This window comes from Euprymna scolopes, chromosome 12, assembly GCF_053919585.1.
Source record: "Euprymna scolopes isolate OS-2025 chromosome 12, ASM5391958v1, whole genome shotgun sequence".
NCBI classification, from domain to species: Eukaryota; Metazoa; Mollusca; class Cephalopoda; order Sepiida; family Sepiolidae; genus Euprymna; species Euprymna scolopes.
The window spans coordinates 57,100,383-57,119,143 of NC_136493.1; positions in this window are offsets into that span (position 1 = coordinate 57,100,383).

Genomic DNA, 18,761 nt, shown 5'->3' on the forward strand with positions numbered 1-18,761 from the left:
AATCTTAAGGGGTTCATATCTACAAAGTGCACAGAATCTGTCCTCCGGCATATATGATTTATATGATCCTATTATATCTCATTTTAAGTTGAAAGGAGTATTTCTAACATTGAGTCGCCAAATATGTTTAGATAAAGCAGTCTGGTTTCTCAAGGAAGGATTTTTAAAGGAGTGCTTATGCGTTGAAATCCTATGTTTAATAAGCCCAGATGTGGAACCGAAGTAGATTACATTTTGTTTAATATATTTGTTGTCAGGTAGATTAGGAGTGGTATTGGTATGTAATAGGTTTGGTTGTATTTGATTGGTAGATTGGTTAATGGTGGTGCAGTTATTTAATAATTGTGTGGTCGCATCAGAATGTGAAAAGGAATGTGTATGGTTGCTATTAACATAATTTATATTTGAGGTTTGTGATAATGTGCAGCTATAAATCACATTTTTATCTTGTAGAGGGCATTTATTTTTTCTTCTACAGGTACAGCCTGCTATAGTTTCTATATTTGCATTTTGTATCTTACTAATTTTATTTTTACTGTTAGACCTAATTATCTTTTGATGAAGGTTTGGAATAGTTGAGTAAGACACTTTGACAGTGTTCTTATTAAATATTTTATTGTATCTATGAGGGCTTTTATAGTTTTTTCTAATATTTTAAAGAATTCCCTGGCTATGTTTGTCTCAAGACTTTTAGAATATGGAGGGCTGAACCATAGGATTTGCCTATGTCTGTTTTTACGCTTACGGATTTGGGTTTGTTGTTTATTTGTGTTAGTGGCTAATGCCTGCGTTTTAATTTTAATTGTCATTATGGGTGTCTATGCATGTATATGTATATATATATATTTATTTATATATATGTGTAGGTTTATATTTATATATGTGTCTATGCATATGTGAATGTATTTGTTTGGCGTTGTATATATATATATGGATTTGTGTATTTATGGGTGTATTTATGTATGTATACATGTGGGTAAGTATGTGTATGTATGTTTGTATATATATATAATATATATATATATATATATATATATACCTTTTATCAATTATTGAAACAGGGAAAATATAACTTCACTAAATGTCTCAAAAATGTACTTGTATCCACATTCCGATTGACAATAAAATGTTTATTTGTGAACATAGAGTGAAATTAAAATCTGTAATCACCCACAATATGACTTGAATTAAATCCAATATAACAAATTCTCTAATTCAATAAAAAATAAACCCTCATTCAAAACAATATAATTTTAATTCTAAGGCTAAACGGAATCAACGAAAAACAAGACGAAAGAAATGCATCTGATTTAACCGCCTTTTGCTCTGATGTTAAAACTAACAAACCTACGGATTTTTTGAAGATCCTGGAAAATTCTTTCAATTGTCCACTTAGGTATAGCACAATCATAAATAAAATTTGATTAAGATATCCTATTCAACCATGCCTAATTTGACACAAACAATTATTATATCAAATAATAAGAAAATTAAAACGGCTCAAAAGCTCCCGTCCATTTATCTCCTAAAAGAAGTTACAACTGCCCAAAATATAATTGCATCCATAATTAATAATAGATTCCTGTACAGTAATTGAGAAACCAGTCGATACTTCTCTTTTAAAGCAAGCTTCCCGGCCATACCAAATAATTCCCAATAATCATAATATTCTTAATACTAGTAATCTATTCAATAACCTTAATAATGACACTCTCCATGACATCCCTTCGACCATTAACTATGTAACTTCAAGCACTACAACATTCGAAGAGACCAATTAAAATAACTCTAACCCAAGTATCCACCTCACCCATAGTCTCAATACTATTTCTCACAATAGTAATAAGGCTCGGGCGCATTTTAAACACCACACTTATATTTTGCTCCACATCTCCATTAATCAAGGTAGGAATCTCTAACCATATGTGTGCCCTTAATAATGAAAACACCAATAATATCAACATTACTTCTTTAACAACCTTAATCAGGTAACTGAAATTTAGAAACGCTCTTTTCTCAATAAAAATACTGAAAAATCTAAATCATACAACTACAATTCTCTACATCTTGCAATCTTTGAATTTCGGAGTCAGTTAAGAAAATTAGATCCCCTCAAAGTGCAAATATAATTTACTTTAAATATGGACTGATTTAGCAATGCAGACGTATGAACAAATTTAAACACATCCGATTTTAAATTACTTAGCTTAATTTATTAGCACCTAAAATATTTTTTACTGAAGTTTTTACAGTAAAATTCTTCATATATTTACTCATTGGTGTTATCTAAATTTAAATAATATTATTCCCATTTACGAACTTTATAAGGTCTTAAATTTTGCATTTAACTTGTAATTCGTTGCTTAGATTTCTTCCTTCTATTTGACATATTTATTTTAGCAGCTATTACAGCTGAGTTTTACATTTGAAGAATTATCGTATACTTTCTCACATATTCTAACGTTTGATTTGTTACGGCCTCAATACTGCAATACTAACTACATCCTGAATGCCTTCTACGCTTTCTCGCTATGCTGTTTAATCTCTTAAATATCGTAGAATCTCCTCTTTAATCAAGTAATTAGTGTGGTCTACAATAACTTCTATATTACATTTATAATTTTAAGACGAGATATGTAAAAATAATTTGAAAAAATAATTTGATTAATTTTCGCTCTTATTAGCATTTTATACCAATCTTGCATTATAATATTATCATAGAATATATCACGTTTAAAATCTATTTTAGTTATATATTAAATTAAATTTTATTTTAAATCATCAATTTTAATTTAATCTACTAATACTCGTTGGTTATTTACATTTGTGGCTGCTAAGTTAAAGAAAGCAGCGAAGCAAATTAAAGTATATGTATTGGCATTTTATTAAATTGTTGAATATGCCTAGATATATAATGGACACGTTTACACATATATGTTTATGAACGTCTGGGCATATATGTGTATTTGTTTTGTTTTAGACGGGAATGCACTGCCCCCACCATTTCTCTCCCCTTTTCTCCCTCCCTTCCTCATTTTTAGCTCGTGTAAAATAATATTTCAAACTTAAAACACTGTGTTAGAGAGTCTTTACTCTACTCCTCTGTCTTTGTCTTTATATGCCTTTCTCCCTTTTAAAGATTAATGATTTTAATATAATATTACATTAATTTAAAATATATTAAGTTAAAATATATTAATTATATAAGAAAATTCGCAGTAAATAATATCTTAAAAGATTTTAAGTTAGTGGCTAATACCTAATGTCTTATATTATGCTTGCGAAAATATTAAATTTTTCCAAAGAATTTTCAAACGATTTTACTATACTGAACTTAATAGATTACGCCATATGAATGATTTGGAACTGGAAACAACTCACCTTTCAGCCTGAAATGTACGTGAAAGAAACTCACAATTCACTTTGAGATATACCAATTTTCATTGCTTTGGATTTTACAGCTGTCTCTGTATTTTTATTCATTTAAAATGAAATATATTTTTCATGTAATCATATTAGCTTTAATTTGCAATGTATATGTTAAAACACGTGTAATTATTTTGCTAAAAATTTCCTCCGAGAGATAAGCCATCTATTAAAAAAATATGAATTAAACACTTTAATGTTTATGAAAGAAAAACACTTTAATGTTTATGAAAGAAAAACACTTTAATTTTCTGAATGTCTTGTCAAACATTAAATTTGCTTTAAATTTATTGTAAATTGTTAATTTACATTATTTAATTCAAATTGTTCATTTATATATACACATATATGTACACATATATATGAATATGCACATATACTCTTAAATATATATATACATATATATTTATAGGTATATACATATATACATATACATATATATGCATATATAAATATATACATATACATATATATATATAAATATGTATAAATATGAAACTTAATTTAAACTTTGGAAATTAGAATTTATAACAATTCGACGAGGAATACAAGTAGAAATTAAAAAAAAACAATTCTTATTCTGTGTATCGGAGACATTCTGATACAAAACCTTTTTAAGAACACTGCCAGACACATAAAGTACATTTGTGTGAAAATTATTAAAAAAATCAGTACAATCTTTCGGAGTTCCTAGCAAACGAATTCAGCTTAGGTCACTGATCTGATTAGCCTATTTCTTCTACATGAGCTTAGTTCACATTTCAGACACAGAGAGTTGCAAGGCGGTTCACACAGATAAGACACTCTCTTTACTTCCAGAGCTAGACCTAAATCGTACAACAGGTCTATCCGTGAACTGAAAAATTACTTTGTGAATTTTGTCCTTACTGTAAGTCTTGACCAGGAGATAAAAAACTCATTTTTTATGTAGCTCTTGACCATAACGCAGGATCATATTGTCCGTACAATAAGCGTCTCATTGTTCTAAGTCTTTATATTCTCTAATCCAACGTTAAATTTGTTTTACAACATTGGTGTAGCGAACTCCAGATACCCAGAGAAACTATTCTACAAACAGAATAATAATAGTCAACCTAGAAGCCACACAAGTACAGTAACATATAATATAGCAATAAAGCAAGGTATACATGGAAGTAAAATTAAAATTAGAATTACGACTAACAAAAATAAACATCCGAATAAAGAATCACCATTTAATATAGCAAAAAAAAAATCACTAAAAAGACTCCGAAGACTGAAATATATGGCTTAATCCTTCCATAAATACAATAGTCCAAACGAACATTCCTAAATATTATTAAATCATTGAAAACTCCTTTAACCACAAACATATGTATAGCATAATTTTTTAACAAAAAATTCTATGAAAAATTTCTTTTTCAACATAACACATAATAAATACTCCAAATAAAAAATTTAAAAAATGCTCAATTAAAGAATCAAACTGCATGCAACAATCCAAATTGTAAATACCAATAATCCCGAAATTGCCGATTTAACAATTACAACATCCATAGTGATGTAATTTTCGCATGCACAATCACAGAACTCCACCTAACTTAATCGAGAGCGACTCATCTATCAATCACCAGTAACTAAACTGACGCACATTGCCCAAATTAAAGCCACATCCTCCAAGAAAAAATCTACTCTATACCCCATAACTCATCCATAAAATCCCCTCCCCAAACCGATTAATAGAGAACTTAATCCACGCTCTCCGTAACTGCTAACCCTAATAACCAAACATACCTTTCTTGTGTATCCTTATAGTACACACTTACGTTAGAGCTCTAGATAATCCCTTAAAAACCGGTATCTCTAATCACATCTATCTCACTAGGAACACTATTTACAAAAAAACCTTACTAACAACCCGAATAAGAAATCTTAATGCTAGTAACACAGAGAGTTGCAACTCCTTAAATATTCATATCGTACTAAACATGGTCACGGTCGTGCCCTCTGTGCAATGCTGAAGCGACGAAAATAGTCAAAACACTTAAAATACTCAATGTCATTACGTCTAAAAACGACATTATTGCCCATTGTATACACGAAAAGAAAATTTAATTATAGACACTTTCTTTACCCACTGAAAAACTACTCCCTAATTAAGATTTAATTTAATAGCTACTGAAGTTCCTGTACTAACTATTAACTCTCTCTGATTTCTTTTTCAATCTCATTATAACACCCATAACAACCTAACCTACTTACATTCAGCCTCTAAAATTTATCGCCGTCGGAAATCCCTTTAAATTCTCTCTTACTCGTAGAAAAACAAACAAACTATTTGGGACTCTATATCATCAGCCTCCTTTAAACTTGTAATATTCATTAATCTGTGTATGCTCTAATGCAGTATATTTCTACCTCACTTAATAGCTTTAGACACTCAACCTAAAGATCTCTTAAATCTATCTGTGTAGACACTTATTTCGGATAAACTTAATTGGTAATATCTTAATATCTTAACGTCAATGTTTTAGCCTGATCAAATCCTATTTAATTTAGCTTTAAATTATTTTAATCAACTAATATATTTAACATATCCTAATAATATACTTACATAGCCATTACTACACTTGACACATATTCTTCTACCGGAGCTCCTTAAAATATTATATTGTCGGGGGTGTTCTGTATTACATTGCGGAGCCAGAACGAATATGTTACATTCTATATGTACGTATATATAAAGTGCATTGGGTATATGATGAGTTGTATATATAGTGAGATTTCTTCATGTCGTCTAATGTTCGTAAATGCTTACATATATACATTACATATACACATTACATATATTCAGTTCAACAGGACATCGGATTTAACAACAAACATTTCCTTTACAACAAAGGGACGGAACATTTTCTGAGGGAATTATCTCTTGCCAAACGGAAATATTCCCTTCATTCATTTCGGATCTTAGTTGATGAATCTGCCAAAGATAAAATTAACATGTCTTCCAAAGAAACGACCAGAAGTCTTCGGCTATTTTAGCTTTTATTTCACTATGTTTCCTTGTTAGAAGATTGCACGCTTGTCTTAGACCCTGCTTCATCCTTCTAGCTCTCTCTCTAGCTTTGACTCTCTCTCCTTTTTTAACTCCTAACTCTCTTGTATACATGTAACTATTCCATTATGTTTACATCGTTCGACCAAATGAAGACCCGGCATGTGACCTTCTGGCATGTTTTCTGGCCATATTTATTGTTTTTATTCCTAGGTTTTAAAACCCTATCTGCTTATGTCCACCATATTCTTTCCTTGATTGTTCTAAGTTAACCTACATATTTTACTAAACAGTTCTTTGTTTCAAACTTTCTACATAACAGTTACAAAACAATAATAATGTTCATTATCTAACATTTTACTTTTTAAATAATAATAATAATAATAATAATAATAATAGTAAATTTTCTAAATCGACTATCAGCAAGCCAACCCGATGTTGCTCTGGCATAATATCACAATAAGAAATTGTGCCTTAGCCCCTGCACACCGTTGCAAAACTTCCCTCGTACGTAAGTTCTTCTTGAATTTATCAGATATCTAGGAATTTTCTCCTCTTCACATTTAATCATCTGTCACTTCCACCCTATCATTTTTATTCATTCTTAATTCTTCATTTTTAAACTCGTAAATATAATTGCTACCTTATATCCTCAGTTCAATTTTTAGCCCACGCTCAATGTCTAAATGTTTTTTTTTAATTTCAAATTATATCTATCTTCATGACTTTTACTTGGATCTATTAAATACGACCAATGTTCGCTCCCATCAATCTCATCACATCGTCTTTCCTCGCTTCACTCTTATCCTATCCATCTATCCTAATCTTACATCTAATTCCCACCCAAACAGCCCCTCTCGTGAAACCTAATTCATTTTTAAAAACGAAAAATTCTGGATATCCTTATCATTTGAAATACCTACGCTTCCAACATTCATACCTAGTTAATAATTTTCTTCCGTTTCTCTCTAACGTATTAAGTTTTAATTCTTCGATTTTTACTCTTCTCCCCATACTCTCTACTACCAGCCTGACAGCTTGTGTTTGTTGCGCTTACCAAGTTATGATATTTCACAGTTCAGATTCTATGGCATTTTTTTGAGGAGGCCAGTGATAACAGGACGAAGCAGGGAAGAGAAACAGAATTTCAAAGCCATATAGAAAAAGATGCAGAAGGATAGAGAATAATGAAAGAATACAGCAAGACTGCGGATGACACAGTACGTGTTATCTGCATAGATCTGCACCAAACGCTTCCTATACCAAAACTTTCAATGAGTGTAGCGTATTATAAGCGGAAACTTTGGATGTTTAACGTGTGTATTCATAATCTAAAAGCAAATAAATCCAGATTCTACTCTGGTTCAAAACGAACAATCAGAGCAAGCAATTTTTTTTCGCGCATTTTCTGATGTAGTTCAGTGAGGAGGTTACATTTTATTCGACGGTAGCATTTCAGTTCACTTTCTTTGAGAATTTCAAACACTGATGTTTTCGATATATTGAGATGTCGAGCGATTTCTCGTTGACTCAAATTACGTCTCTCTATTGCACCGCGTCGCACAGGTGAAATAACCAAATCATTCACCGTGGCACGTGTTTCGTCCGATATTCATTTCTCTGATCCCATTTCTTTTTGGCGATTACCAGCTGCTTCAGGACCTTCTCGTTTCAAAGTTGCAACAACATTATCAAACTGATGCTTTGTAATCGTTGAAAAAAAAAATTCGGTAACACGGCCAGATATTTGTCCGTCCCCAAATCGGATTTTCAATTTTGAAAAGAATGACCACCTGTCTTTGAAAATTTGAAAGCTGTTTCCTGTTACTCCCGTCCATGATGTGGGTATCAAAATTTAAATTGAAGAAATAAATAAGCAAGATATAATGAAATCAATATGAAGATTGCACATCCATTCGACAACAAAAGAATCAATCAAAAATAGCAATCGCGCATTTTATTCATGATCTATGCTGACCTTCAAATTTCCCGTTTTTCTAGCGACCACCCTGTATGTTTGGAACGAAGTGACAAGGGTTAGGGGGTCAGCTGACATTGCAAGTTATCTGAGAAAGTGGATGGTTAACGAGTACGCGAAGTCTGAGTTTAAGAAACTAGTAGTTTAGTAATAACTGGGGGTAGAATAAAAATATTAACATAGTTTTAACCATGTTTGATATTTATCGAACACATTTTGATACAAAACTTATCTAAGAACATTCACAGACACATAAAGTACGTCTGTGTGAAATAAAAATATTAGTTCCACCTTCTTCCAGGGTATACAAAAGTAGTCAATTGTCATTAGAGGAAATGATTAAATCTCTCAACACAAAAAAACTTAAATTGTATAAAAGTCTTACATTTTTGTGAAGGCTTATTATACGCATTACACAAAATACTTCGCGATACTCTTCTACTTTCAAGGAGTTAAAGAATTGAAAGATGAGATTAAAAAATCCTATAATGATGGCCACTTTCAAACTGGTCTTTCAAATGATGCCGATATCATTTGATTATATAATAAAAAAGTAGTTTAATTGAAAGTTTTCATGGTAAAGGTTAAGCAACTTTTGCCTTCTTTCAAAGAGTGTGAGAGAGAGAGAGAGAGAGAGAGAGAGAAAACGCAAGAGAAATATTGAGAGAGAGAGAGGGCGAGAGAGAAAGAGAGAGATAGAGAGTAAGAGAGATGTAACACATGAGAGAAGCAGAAGCAGAGACAAACAAAATAGTACACGTAAACTAATGCATTCTTGCAGAGAGATAGGAGGGGGGGATAACGCACACACTCATAGAATATTCCAAAGAGAGAGAGAGAGAGAGAGAGAAGGGGGAGTGAAAGAAAGAGTGAGAATGGAAGAAATAGATAAAGAGATGCAGCACACGCAAATCTAGACATTGGGGCAAACATTCGAAGTCCACTATTTTTTCCTTCGTGACTCTATTGTAATTGCTGGACAATAACTTCGAAAGTCGAGGTTTGTCGAATGCTCCTTATTAACCAAACCTAAAGGCCAAACACAGTCGAGCTCCTTTGTTTAAGCAAGCAGAACTACGTTAAATCTCAGCGTCCGGATGTTTACGACTCGGCGCAGAGAGACGATCGATGATAAATCAAGTTATTTACCATGAAGTCTCAAACTTGGGGGCTTTCAAGAAAAAAACATCTTTTACTGGCAACTTCTTCCTTCAGATTGTCTCATAGCGAATGTGACCTTAAACCTGATTGGTCGAATATGGCTGGCATACACACAAGCACACATGCACGAATTCAAATTTGGAATACAAATGCAGCGAGTCACATAGGCTGCACAGATTCATGGTGTAATTTATATTTAACAATATTTGAATTTAAATAATATATAAAACGAACTTTATTTGTGTGTGCGTGAATTCATTCCCTATGGATTCGAAAACAGCTTTGCTGATCTTTTTGAAATTTCACACAAAGTTATTTGATGTTTGAGCTTTAACGTGGGTTTTCTATCGGAATGCATCTGATAAGTATCAAAAATTGATAATCAAAAAATCCGATTAAAGAAAAAAATCCGCTTTTGACCAAAGTTAGAACTTTTATACGACCTAACACCATAAATGCATTTGAGAAGTTTTATCACCGCACAAGCAGAAAGGTTCAGACTATAAAATTAATTGTAGATTCTTTTATAAGACAGGGGCGCGTTCGAAATGAATGTTTCTTTCTAGAGCACAACTGAATAATGGTACTTGACTTTTGTACATTTAACTTTCATTTAAGCGATTATGTAAAATTAGTTTTATAAAATCAATAGTTGGTTTTTTGATAAGACGGGGATGCGTTCGAAATAAATGTTTTCTTTAGAGCTCCATAAAATCATGATACTAAACTTTTGCATTTTTTTAAACAAGTGAAACTATTATTTATAGATAATTTTATGAAATCAACAGTAGATTCTCTATAGTATAATGTAAACTATAATGTATGCGCGGAGACAGTAACTTAATGCACGATACACTTCAGGTACAGCGTAGGGGTCTCTAACTAGAGCAATCAATCAATCGATTTGATTAAAAATTAAGCGGTTTTACTGATTTCGATGACATTAAAAGTATAGGAGGGCAGAACATTTGTTGATCCTCATTCAATCCTGAACAATGTCGGGTCTCCCTGCTAGTTTGAAATGTCAATTATACATAATCGTTATCCGAAAAATGTAATTTTGTATTCATAATTAAGAAAAATTAAATGAATTAAAACATTTAAAAATTATTAAACTGCTCTATTTATTAAACACAAAAAAAATAAATGAACATTTATGGCATTAGGAACGATCATTTTCGATGTTTATCTCTTTTGTCATAAATCAAATCGACAAGTAACCTATAAACTCGCGTATAAAATACTAGCAATTCAGCCTTATAACTTTATGCGCATATGTATATGCATTTTAAAAATTTTGACTCATGTCCAGGTAACTTATATCTAAAATTTACAGTGTTTAGACACAAAATTGGCAGAGCAGTTTAGTGGAGTCTGCAAAGGCCCACTCTTTCAAATTTGACCTCTTGGCAGTCAAATTTTCGGCGAAAAACTGAGTGTGTAAGATTTCAAATGTCTACACCCAAAATTGGCTGAATAGTTTGCTAGAGACCGCAAAGATCAAATCTTTTGACCTTAGACTCCTTGGTAGCCAGATTTTCGGCCAAAAACGGATTAAAAGGCTTGCCCTATGTTTGATTACACTTTATGTAAAAGTTCAACTGTTTAGACCAAAACTTGGCTGAGTAATTTTGTAGACAGCGCAGAGGTACATTTTTTTTTCACTTTGACCCCAATTTTGACCTCATAATATTTAATGTTTGGGGCTCAAATCAAATTAAAGTTTGATCCATGTCCAAGTAACCTACATTTAAAATTTCAAGTGTTTAGACCAAAATTGGCGCAGTAGTTTGGTAGAGTTTTCAAGAGCCAAATAATTGGACTTTGACCCCCTTGACAGCCAAATTTCTATCCGAAAACCGATTAAAAATTATTTCCCAAATCTCAACAATCTTATGTCAACTCTCGAGTCTGTAGACTGAAAATAGACAGAGTTGTTTGGTAGAGAAATGTAGACACACAGGCACACACCGAGACTGACAATTTCACACACACACAAACACATATATATGCGAGTAAACATATACTGTAATGTATATCTATATATCTATAAAGGTGAACGTGTCTGGGTGTCTGTGTCTGCCTGTCTGTGTGTCTCTCTGTCTGTGTGTCTGTGTACATTTCCCTACGCAATAACTCTGCCAATTTTTAGTCTACATACCCGAAATTTGATATACAGGGTACTGAGATTTGGAAAAATCTATTTGATCGGTTTTCGGCCAGAAATTTGTCTGTTAAAGGAGTCAAAGTTCAACGATTTGACCTTTCAGAACTTTACTTAACTCCTCCGTCAATTTTAGGTCTAAACACTTGAAATTTTATATATAAGTTCCTTGGACATGGATCTAACTTAATAACTTATTTTGAACCCAAAACAATAAATATTAAGGGGTAATAATAGGGGTCAAAATTAAAAAAATTGACCGTTTTTTTTGCTCAGCATACACCTCCAAAAACCCGGGCAACGCCGGGCATCCATGCTAGTACGTATATATTCTTGTTTAAGTTATCTATCTATCTATATATCTTTCTGCCTATATATCTATAAAAGTGAACGTGTCTGTGTGTCTGTCTGTGTACATTTCCCTACACAATAACTCTGTTAATTTTCTGTGTACAGACTCGAAATTTTATATACAGGGTACTGAGATTTGGAAAAATCTATGTGATCGGTTTTTGGCCAGAAATTTTGCTGTTAAGTGCAACGATTTGACCTTTAAGAGCTCTACCGAACTCCTCTGCCAATTTTAATTCTAAACACTTGAAATTTTATATATAGGTTCCTTGGACATGGATGTAATTTTATAATATTATTTGAGCCCAAAACAATATATGTTAAGGGGTAATAATAGGGGTCAAATTAAAAAAATTGACCGTTTTTATTTTGCTCAGCACACACCTCCAAACACCCGGGCAACGCCGGGCACCCATGCTAGTATATATATAAAGGTTAATGTGTCTGTGTACCTGTGTATGTGTGTGTGTGTGTACATTTTCCTACGCAATAACTCTGTCAATTTTTAGTCTACAGACTCAAAATTTGAAATATAGGGTACTGAGATTTGGGAAAATCTATGTAATCGGTTTTCGGCCAGAAATTTGGCTCTTAAGGGGTCAAAGTTGAACGATGTGACCTTTGAGAACTCTACTAAACTTATTATTTTATTATTATTATATTATTATTACTATTATTATTGTATTATTATTTTTTTATTATATTATTATTATTATTATTATTATTATTATTATTATTATTATTATTATTATTATTATCTCTATCTCTATCTCTATCTCTATCTCTAGTATTATATTAGGTTGGTGTAAAAATTCTGTTTATATATATATATATATATATATATATATATATAGTTGAACGTAAAAAACGACTCATTTTTGCACACACCTAATATAAAAATTCACTTTGTGTGTTTGTGAGTTCCTTCCTAATAGGTTCCGAAACGGCTGAGCCAATCTTTTGCAAATTTCACACAAAGTTAATTTATATTTCAGGCAAAGATTTAAGATATGTTTTATACCTAAATTCATCCGTTAAGTATCGAAAATCGAAAAAACCCAACTGAAAAAATAGATGTTCTCTCTAATACATTAAAGAAAAATTTTTACAGGGGAATATTTGACGTTACACCGACCAAGGGAAGTAGTAAAATTTCCTCAAATCATTTCTTCTTAAAAAAACAAACAAACGGATTTTTTGTTATCTGGAGATATAACTTAGGTGTAGAGCATTCGACTACAAACCGATTGATCTTCTGTTTAAGCCCGGGTATACCTCACCATTTTATTTTAATGTTTTCTTCATTTATGAGTGCAATTTACGATAAACGAGGATGTGTTATTTAAAATCTTCGCAAATCATTTCTTCGTTTGCATATTTTAAACCTAAACATTCATCAGATATGACTTTTTCATGTTATTCATCATCAAACCAAAATATCACCTTACGTGATATTGTAAAGAATCATAGACAGTATTTGGTGAAGGACATTATTATTATTATTATTATTATTATTATTATTATTATAAAAAAATGCGAATTATTCCACCGGGCAAATTATTCCTTGTAATATAAAATAATCAATAGTAGATTGATTCTATAACAATACATATGCAATCTACATGAATTAAAATATCATGTTTAAGCGTACTGTACGACCGAATGGCGATTAAGCTACACTGAATATTCCGCGTTTCATCCACTCTAGGACTCTTCAGGCTTATGCGCGAATTTTGTGGTTGTCTGTCGTTTTTATACAAGCACCTTCTATTGACATTTTAGTCAGCCAATCAGCTTTCTAGTATCCACTGCGCATTTCCTATATCAGTATAGCTTAATCGCCATATATATTTTATAACTTACTATATATATATATATATATATATATATATATATATATATATATATATATATTAAGTTCAGGCACTCTACGATGACGTGATATTATTTAATTAAGTATTTGTGTTTTTCTAGAAGAAATCTTGAAAACAACACGAGTCCCTCCGTAATTTTTCAGCTGGTTTTCGAGTGAAAAATATGTTTGTCGCTATTTCAACACCTACAAGGCATTTTGTTTTTGAGGGAGCTGATTGTGTCATTAAAGGACACCAAACGAAATAACATAAAGGTAGTAGAATAAAAAAGAAAACGAGAACAAAAAATGGAAAATTTAAACAGAGAGAAAGGAGAGAAAATTTATTATCAGTACCAATAAAAAGAGACAAAATATGAAAACGAAAAAAAAAATGAAACATGACGAGTGGAAAAGAGAAAATAGATTAAAGAACAGAATAAAAATAGAAAGAAGAAAAGAAAAAAGAATAAAAAAATCAATAGAAAGAAAAGATGACAGTATTAAAAGAATAGAAAAAGAAAAACAAGAATTAAAACTAAAATATAAAATAAACAAATCTTCTTATAGTGAGTGATTTTTCATTTATCTATCGGATGTTATAATCTGTTTAAATTTATTACGTTTTCATCAGCTAGTAATATTTTGCATTATTTACACGTATTACTTATTGTTAGCTTTTATTTTAATATATATTTAAAATAAGTTCCTTAAAAAAGAAAAAAAAGAAAAACAATGAAATGAAATAAACTGAAAATTTCGAATGTAAAACGGTACATGCCCAATAATTTTAGTTAATTACTTAATTTAAAATAAAAACACGAATATATGAAATCTACCCTTCAGGTTAGTTGTTATATAGTTGTCTTGTTGTCCCCAGGCAAATAGAGGAACAAACTAGAGCAGGCAATCACTAGATTTGATTAAAAATTAAGCGATGTTACTGATTTCGATGATAATATAGGATGGTGAGCATTTGTTGATCCTCATTACATCCCGGACAATGTCGGGTCTCCCTGATAGTTTAAAATAAAAGCTATACGAAATCGTTATCCGAAAAAATGTCGTATTTTCATATTTTCAAATTACGAAAAATTATATGAATTAAAACGTTTAAAAATTATTAAACTGCTCTACTTATTAACCACAATTAAATGCACATTTATAGCTTAAGAAACGATTATTTTCGATGTTTATCTTTTCGTCATAAATCAAATCGACAGGTTACCTATACACAAACTCGCGCATATATATATATATATATATATATATATATATATATATATATATATATATATATATATATTCCTCGTAATATGTAATAATCAACAGCGGATTGCTTCTATAATAAAACATACGCAATCTGCGCATGTAGCATGTATCATTATGGAAAGCGTATTTTAATTGAAAAGCAAAGAAACATTATGCTTATTTAAAATTATGTAAACAATGATTTTCGGGCGTGGTAGATCACTTAATATAGCGAGAGTAATTTAAAAAATGACTTTTATCTTTTTTGTCCTTTATTACGATAAAAATTGTAACTGATGGACGGATAGACATACGCATAGACGAACAAACGTTTATTGATAATTGATGATATAAGTATAACTAAAAACAAACATTCGTCTAGTCTCGATGCGGTTGGAGAAAAGTGTGTAAGTAGTTGTTTTTTTTATTTTTTTTTTTTATTACATTTTCACCCCAAACAAGGCAAATTGCCACTTTGGTGTTGGGGGCTACTATCAGGGGCAACAACTACTGGGGTACTATGTAGGGATTTGGGCAGCAAGGTGTCGGTTCACGTTACACTTGAACTTCTGCACGTCAGTACTGTTGGGGAAGCAGGGACCTGGAATGGAATTCCAGAGTCTTGCGGTTCTGGGGAAGAAACTATTGGAGTAAAAAGATCTTTTACATCTAGGGACCTCTACAGTGTGGGGGTGGGATCTAGTAGCCTGTCGGGTTTGTCGAGGGTGCTCGCGTCGTGGGGGCACAAGTGATTGCAGTTCGTCAGAGCATTCACCACTAAAATACTTGTAGAAAAGGCAGAGGGATGCAACATTTCGTCGATGGGACAGAGGCTGAAGCTTAGATGCCAGTTCAGGGCCTATCAGGTTTGCGACTCTCTTTTGAACCTTGTCAAGGAGCGAGAGACTAGTAGCAGATGCACCAGCCCAGATGTGGCAGCAATACTCCATACATGGGCGAATGGTGGCCTTATAGAGGTACAGGATACTTTCGGGTGTTAGTAGTTTTCTAGCACGGTAGAGAGAGCCTACCTTTCTTGCAGCGGCCCTGGCAATGCCTTCAATGTAATTGTTCCAACTCATGTTTCCCGTGAACGTTAGGCCAAGGAGTTTGAAAGATGGACTCTCAGATAAAGAGTCGTTGGCCATTGCTATGGGTGGTAGAGAGGGTTTCTTGTAATTATTGAATGAAACTAGTTTAGTCTTGGCAGCATTGAACGCGACCAACCACTTTTGTCCCCATTCCACTACAGATTGGAGGTCTTCCTCGAGTGTTTCTGCCATTTCTTTAGAAATGTGTTCATTCGTCTTCCTGTCGTGTCTGCCATAGAGTGTAGTGTCATCAGCATATATACCCATCTCAGAGGCAATGTTGTCGGGGAGGTCATTTATGAATATCAGGAACAATAGAGGTCCAAGGATAGAACCCTGGGGCACTCCCGCATTTATATCATATTGTTTAGATGTGCGACCGTCGAGGACTACCTGGATTTTTCTCTTATCTAAGAAGGATTTAATTATGTTAAGTATTCTACCAGTGATACCGTATGATCTGATTTTACTGAGGAGACCCTCATGCCATACCCTGTCAAAAGCCTTAGATATATCTAGAGCTACCGCTCTGCCTTCCCCCGCTTTGTCCAATGAATGGTATATACGTTCAGAGATCACAGTGAGGATGTCTGCTGTGGAACGGGCTTGTCTAAATCCATATTGTTTGTCAGTCAGTAGTTTAGCATCTGTAAGATGATGGACTAGAGCATGGTTAATTATGGTCTCAAATATTTTGGCAAAAAGTGGGAGGAGGCTAATGGGGCGATAATTTGATGGGTCTGTCCTTTCGCCAGAATTCTTGAATACTGGTACAACAGAAGCAGTTTTCCAACAGCCCAGAAAGCAAGCTTCATTAAGACATTTGTTGTAGAGTTTGGAGAGAACTGGAGCTACTTCGGCTGAGCACTTTTTTAATAGCACAGCTGGGATAAGATCGGGTCCACATGCTTTTGAGGTGTCAAGGTTTTTTATGATAGCATGCACCTGAGCAGGGGTGGTTTTCAGATCGTCTAGTGTGGCGTCTGTCCGCATAGGAAAGTCAGGTAGGGGGTGGTTTGAAGGGTCCAGTGTGGAGTTTGAGGCAAACCGACTGGCAAGCATGTTAGCCTTGTCGGTTGCTGAGGAGACAACCTCGTGATTGTTGGTTAGTGGGGGAATTGTTGATTGCCCATTATTTACTACACTGTTGTAGATTTTCCAGAAGTCTCGAGTTCCTAGTTTTAGTGCTTCGATGCGCTTTTTAGTGGTTTCCGTAAATTCTCTCTTAGCTGTCGCTATTTCTTTCTTAACGTTACTTCTAGCTTCTATATACTTCAGTCTGTTTGAACTGGACTTATGTCGGTTAAACCTACGGTATGCATGCTGCTTTTGAGTAATGGCAGTTGCACAAGTCGACGTAAACCATTGGGGAGAGTGGGGCTTACGATAAAATTTCCGCATGGGAACATGCGCTTCGATTGCAGTTTTGAACCAGTCAGTGGTCTCGTTTGCACATTGTTCAGCAGGGAGAGAGAAAATATTTTTCCATGGAGCATCTCTAATTAGTTCCCTGATGGCTTCCCAGTCAGCCTTATTATACTATCTCGTTGTTTTGAGCACTGGCTCTTCAGTTTTGGGTCTAGAGTTTAGGGCGATTTCAACCATTATCACTGCATGATCAGCGTTGCCGAGTGGGCTGTGGGCCTTCGTTATGCAGTCATCGGGAACTGTGGTCAAAAACAGATCAAGAAGTGATGCGTGTTGTTCTTCCTGGTCAGGGAAACGGGTTGGAAACGTAACAATTTGTGATAGGGAGTGAGATATAGCGAAGCTATGGGTTGTGCTGCCCGCTGCATCTGTGTGAGTAGAGAATCCAAGCCAGTTTGTGTGGTGGACATTAAAGTCACCAAACACATGTATTTGTGCGCTAGTGTCGAGGGACAGTGCCAGTTGAAAATACTTGTAATGATTTGTTAGTAATGTGGGCAGGAAGTAGTTTGAGAATGAGATAAGTGAAAGGCTCAAGAAACTTTAAAGAATACAGAAAGAGCGGAAGACAGGTTTTGGGGCATTGGGTGCGAGTACACACTTGATCCTGATTAAAGTAGAAAGGCAATGCATATATGAGATTGGTTAGAAAGATAAAAGCTTGGGTAAGTAACGGGTGTAAGAATGATGTGCATACTGTGAAGTATGCACATCATTACGTTAATTCGATGGAAGTCGGATATTATAATTTGAGCAATGGTGGAGGAATCTTAAAGATAATACCTAAGCGCTGCTGGATAGTACTTTTAAATTTAAGATAAGGCTCGATGCGATGTATTTGGTTGGTAATGTAAGCAAATACAATTACTTCAGCTTCATATTAATTTAGATGTGCGAAAACCAATACGTTCTAAAGGTCACTTAGTTTTATGCATCTTATATTCTCTTGTGTAAGGAACGGTGAGTTGAACCAATATAAAATTTGTCGCTTGATTTTATGAAGTGATGTTAATGATTGTATG